At 50.5% G+C, this 6000-nt stretch overlaps 1 protein-coding gene across 2 annotated transcripts in view; it reads right to left on the bottom strand.

Moving 5' to 3' along the window:
• LOC146806030 (sialidase-3-like) overlaps positions 1 to 5620 on the bottom strand; it is an 87704-nt gene extending 82084 nt beyond the window's left edge. Inside the window, exon 1 of one of the 2 annotated variants that reach the window (XM_085623352.1) lies at positions 5485 to 5620. The gene's annotated coding sequence lies outside the window, so the exon portion shown is untranslated. The remainder of the gene's footprint in view (positions 1 to 5484) is intronic. The other variant, XM_085623353.1, reaches the window with a different exon arrangement.
• Positions 5621 to 6000: the final 380 nt, after the last annotated feature.

Here is a 6000-nt window from a genome sequence, read left to right on the forward strand (position 1 = left end):
GTAGCCATTGGTGATAAAGGGCCAGATTTACAAAGAGCCTGTGTAGTTGTGGCGGAGGCTCCACAGTCATGGCGAAATGTCTGCAATGATAACTGCAGTGAGTAGATTCCGCCAAGAGTGCAGAGACGCCATTGCAAGTGCAGAGGCTTCCTCAGAGTGCAGACTCACTCCACCGCGAGTGCGGCTGAGAGTGCGGAGGCTCCCACACGAGTGCAGAGATTCCACCACAAGTGCAGAGACTCTGCAGCAAGTGATGAGACTTCCCCTGAGTGCAGAGACTCTGTCGCGAGTGCGGAGGCTCCCCCGCGAGTGCGGAGATTCCGCCATGAGTGCGGAGGCTCTTTGTGAATCGCCCCTTAGACTTTTGTAGGATCAGAGAGAGTAATAAAATGGCAGAAAACACAGTAGAAAAGACAAGCTTTTTTGGACACATCTTAAGCGGTGTCGGCAGGAGGTACGGCTGGACAGTATAGCTGGGTCTGGCGGAGGTACGGCTGGGTCTGCGGGAGGTACGGCTGGGTCTGCGGGAGCAACGGCTGGGTCTGCGGGAGCTATGGCTGGGTCTGCGGGAGCTACGGCTGGGTCTGCGGGAGCTACGGCTGGGTCTGCGGAGCTACGGCTGGGTCTGCGGGAGCTACGGCTGGGTCTGCGGGAGCTACGGCTGGGTCTGCGGGAGCTACGGCTGGGTCTGCGGGAGCTACGGCTGGGTCTGCGGGAGCTACGGCTGGGTCTGCGGGAGCTACGGCTGGGTCTGCGGGAGCTACGGCTGGGTCTGCGGGAGCTACGGCTGGGTCTGCGGGAGCTACGGCTGGGTCTGCGGGAGCTACGGCTGGGTCTGCGGGAGCTACGGCTGGGTCTGCGGGAGCTACGGCTGGGTCTGCAGGAGGTACGGCTGGGTCTGCGGGAGGTACGGCTGGGTCTGCGGGAGGTACGGCTGGGTCTGCGGGAGGTACGGCTGGGTCTGCGGGAGGTACGGCTGGGTCCTCGGGAGCTACGGCTGGGTCTGCGGGAGCTACGGCTGGGTCTGCGGGAGCTACGGCTGGGTCTGCGGGAGCTACGGCTGGGTCTGCGGGAGCTACGGCTCGGTCTGCGGGAGGTACGCTGGGTCTGCGGGAGGTACGGCTGGGTCTGCGGGAGGTACGGCTGGGTCTGCGGGCAGTACGGCTGGATCTGAGGGCGGTACGGCTGGGTCTTAGGGAGGTACGGCTGGGTCTGCGGGAGGTACGGCTGGGTCTTGGGGAAGTACGGCTAGGTCTGCGGGAGATTCAGCAAGGTGGGTGTAGTGTTTTGGGGGGAACCCAGTGAAGTCTCAAGTAGTGGCTAGGCTGTTTTCTGTAATCACTGTCTGCTTTGTTAATGTACTCGATATAACCTCAATGTGTGCTCAACTAACTTACTCTAATGAAGATCAATGCATGTTGAGCTATTGTATTCCACCCAACCTCAATGATTGCTTAGCTAACCTACTCTACCCAAGATTGAAAGAAGTCTCTTTCATCAAAAATGTTTCGTTCTTGTTACGTTATTTATCTTAAATGTACTTTTCAGTATTGATTCAAGTTTATAATGTTGACATAGCACTGTTCATTTAACATGTCTGTTCAGGTGTGTAGTAGGAACCTCTCTTTTTATTGGAATATTCCCATTTTATAAATCTATTGATGTGCATTTGCTTGCTAAATCAAAGTGCAGGAACTGCAAGATGGGTCTGGGGACTTGGTAATCACAGTATGACCGTTACTGTTAATTGTCAGTCCATTACTGAGACATAATTGGAAATGGAGTTACGTCAAAATTCTGCCATCCAAACCTAGTCCATTCAGAGATATTTAATTGGATTCAAGGTGGCCTGAAAAGACCTGGCAGCCTTCCACGATTGTCTCTGCGGTGATCCCTCCCTGGGGCTGCTGACGACTGACACCCCCACCTTCCACCAGACCCTGCGACACCCTAGGGAGCAGAGCAAGAAGAGACGCCATGTCCATGCCTGCCTTGGAGGCTTGTGCATCTGAGAAGCCACATGGGGATGGCCAGTCTGCATAGGAGCTGAGCGCGTGCTCCTTGTTGTAATGTACAGATCCCGGGTTTATACTGAAATAATATGAACATTATCAAGGACTTGATTCAAGAACTCTCCTCTGCTCACCTAGACATGTGAATTCCCCCCTCCACCCTCCCCCCGTAGAGAATACTAGCCTCTAGCTTTCCGTCTCACCTTTCCCAGTTGCACCAAAGGTGCTGTGAAGCATGTGAGATGCTGCGGGTAGCGCTAGCTACACAACAGAATCCATAATAACAACCGTTTATGAAACGTTTGTTTACTGCTCGACCACCTGCAAAGCTCAACGAACACACACTGTTCTGTCACTTTCGGTCAGACCTGCATGCGGTGTCATTGGAGTCTGCACTCCCTGTTATTGGGCTATCTGTGGGTGCCACCTAGAGCTTCGTCATCAAGACACCATTTTTCAAGACCTGCGCTCTTCTGTTACTGATTTGAGGTGTATCAGCAGTTGGCTCACGAAAGTAACACAGGACTACAACTCCCAGAACACACAAGTTGTGAAGTGAAAGTCTAGGACTCGACATGGTGCTCTAAGGACGTGGGGCGAACGAGGCACTAATGAACCCCGCTGACATATTTATTATCAGCTGTGATAAGTTTCCCAGGCCATGCGAGAGTAGATGCTCCAGTCCAGGATTTTTTCTTTGAATTCTGGGACTTGTAGTCTTGTTTATTCCAGTATAAAACCAGGACTATATGCAGGGCATAAGTCGAGGGTACGGGCAGGTACACGGAGTCCACCCACTATTTTCACAGGGTGGACGCCGTCCCCCCCTGCCAAGAAGTTGGGCCCCACAGAAACATGCTGAACTTATCCCAGTGTAATTTCCAGGCACAGGGACATATTCAGCAGGGCCTCTACATTGTCTGCTTTCGATTCCCCACAGCAACCTGCAGGCAGCGAGGGAGCTTTTTTATTCATCTCGAGCTGGGCCGAAGTTAAGGAGCCATCAGGCCTCCTTTTGTTTGAATATCCTGACTGGAGGCGGCCTGGAACCTCACACTTAAATGTAAATGCCACGGCGGGAAACAAAGGCACACAGCTAATTATCTCTTTACAGGTACTTAAGAGAGGCAGCTTTTGCCTTTGTTCAGTCCCTGTGTATAAGAGATGCACGCACTGTAAGCATGCTAGGTGTGTTCATCTGTCCCAGTATTTACACAAACAACTATTTCAATAGCACTATTTTATTCCTTTTATAGCACTATGCAACCCAATGCAGGGTGTCAGAGCTCTTTACATAACATACACGTTACACATTGACAATAAATCATGTACATGTGTAAATCAATATACAAAATGAGTTACATGAGACAGCGAGGGTTACAAGGTGTAGCTCACTGTGCTATGTTACAAGGATTGCAATTTATGAACTGCAGGAAACAAAAGGATCTCGGTGTTAAAAGCAGAACCCCACTTTACTATCGACAGAAAATTAAAATGTGTCATCTGCGCGTTAGATGATGTGCTTTGCAGGAGACACATTCACCTTATACTAATTTGATTCAAATCTGGGACTTCACAAAACACAGATCTCTCCAGCAAGTGCATGAGCCACCAGAGTTATCTCACCATTATTACTATTCCCTGAGATTTACTGGGCACCTTCACAGCAGATGCCGTAACCCAATCAAATATTTTAAAATGTAGACTTTGCAACCAATTAAGCATTACTGATCTACTTCCATGGTTCTCCTTGTTGCCAATTTCTTTGTGGCAGGGTTTAAAAAATAAATGTATTAGTTGAGGCCCAAATTTTGCGTCAGGATTGAGCCACTTTTTGGCACAACCCCAACACCAATTCTCAATTATTAAATCTCATAATGCACTTAAATGTACTCATGATATACCTGATAAACATGTGTGAGGTCTTAATATCTGATGTCACTTCCAGTGATGTCACTTCCTGTGGGGTCATGTGCAATGTCTCACGCTGTGACATCATGCGCTGTGATGGCACGTTCATGATTTCACTTGCCTAAAGCTTAACCTGGTTAGTCCCCCCCACTTCTTGTTTTATTTAAGACTTGTGCCCTGACTATAAGCCTCGAATTAAAATGAAAGCAATAGTCAGGAGCAGCTCATCACGCATGCACCGGGTAACCTGGCAGCTGTGTGTTACCACTTTGGCATGCACTGGAGGACTGAAAGGAGAGGGGCTGCGATTAGGCCTGGGCAAAAATTTCGTTCCGTTCGCGGAAATTGCGATAATTTGCCATTTTTGCGTTCCGCGGAGAGCGCGAAAATGTCAAAAATTCCGGTTTCCGCAGCTTGGCGATAATTTGTTTCTTGCTCGCGCTGTAAAATGATACATTCTCGCGCGCGCGCGATCGCCTTACCTGAATCCCTGCGTTCGCCGACAAGTTTTCTTGATCCGGTCGCGTTCTCCATGAGATGTTGTATTGTTTTTAGCCATTTGCGCTGTCTCGCGACAGTTCGCGCCCGCAGTGACGTCATGCGTCGCGCGACCACGTCTTTCTTCTCGCGATCATGCACCGCGAGAACAACTCAAAACAAGATGGCCGCGCCCGCAAGCAACCACATGGGTAAGTTGGCGACCCGCAACCATGCAGAAAATCTCGCGAACATGCCGGAAAAAAACTTCCGCATCTTCGCGATATTTCTGCTTGTTTGCGATAATTTTAAACATTCTCGCGATAATTTGCGAAGGTTAATTCCGCAAATTCCGCCCACCCCTAGCTGCGATACTTGTTTCACCTCCCCTCAGAGGATGCAGGAAAAGAGATGTGGCTTCTGGTGACCTACGTGTGACCTTATTGTCAATGATGTGAAAGGTCATGCAGGGTGTCCCTATTCCCTGGACTTACAGTGCATACAATACGGCTTTTGTAAGGTGTTTGGTTACAATCGCACAGCGGTTGTATAAGCTCCGTTGCGAAGGTTACTTGGCGACTCTGTGTCATCAGGGATAGCAGAGTCCAGACCAGGTTTTCCTCTCCCAAACCACGGTAATGTAGACATTTCGAGAGATTGATCGGTGACGAGACCTACAACTCCCACAATCCAACAGGCATTTAAAATGAATGTTCATGACTGGAACACGATGTGCCGCCCACTCACTCACACTACAATCGGGTCGCCTACTGCCAAACCGCACTAACAAATCTGTTCGCTTTGTCGTAGGTACCGAAAAACGCAGACCCCGTGAGGTCTGAGAAATACAAGATCAGAACAACACTGACGCTCCGGTAACCAAGGACCAGCCACCAACCTCACATGGAAACCGGGTTTTTGACTGAAACAGAGGCGCGCGCTCTCTATTAATGCAGCAGTCGCAGGCAGCTGGCGCGCGGCAGAACTTCTCTGTAGACGTTCGCAGCGGGCAGAAGCAGGTTTCGCGGCGCGCATTCATGGGCGCAGACATCCATGTGTTCTTTTATGGCTCATTGGTACTTACCTATATCTACTGCTGCCTGCCGTTGGGACACAGTACCCGCCGTGCTGCTGCTGTTGTGAAGAGTGGACTCCCCTCTCCCCGCAGGGTGGACACCAGGGCTCCCGGGCCGGCAGGGGGCGGTGTTTCCTGCTCTGGGATGTTCATAAACTTCACGAGCAGGGCTGGGCTAGTAAACACTGCGCTGCGGGGAGCAGAGGGCGAGGGGCTGGTACAGCCTCGTACAACGCAGCACAATCTTCAGCAGATATATGTATAATTTATGTCAAATCTCACATCTGTCCGAGGTCAGACTGCAGCAGAAGTATTCGAAACTGTGAGAGGCTTGGGGGGGCGGGGGTGATGGGAGGCGGGGGTTCGTGGAAACGGATGCTTCTCAGCTCAGCAGGAGTCCGAGACAAACAGTTACAAGATACAGAGAAATGCAGACCAACAAAGGGACGGTTTGCAGCCTAAAGATAGGGTCAGAAATTGTTACATATTTAGAAGAAAGAGGAGAATGTTTTTGAGTGATATGTT

The sequence above is a fragment of the Triturus cristatus genome, chromosome 8, assembly GCF_964204655.1.
Source record: "Triturus cristatus chromosome 8, aTriCri1.1, whole genome shotgun sequence".
In the NCBI taxonomy this organism is placed as follows: Eukaryota; Metazoa; Chordata; class Amphibia; order Caudata; family Salamandridae; genus Triturus; species Triturus cristatus.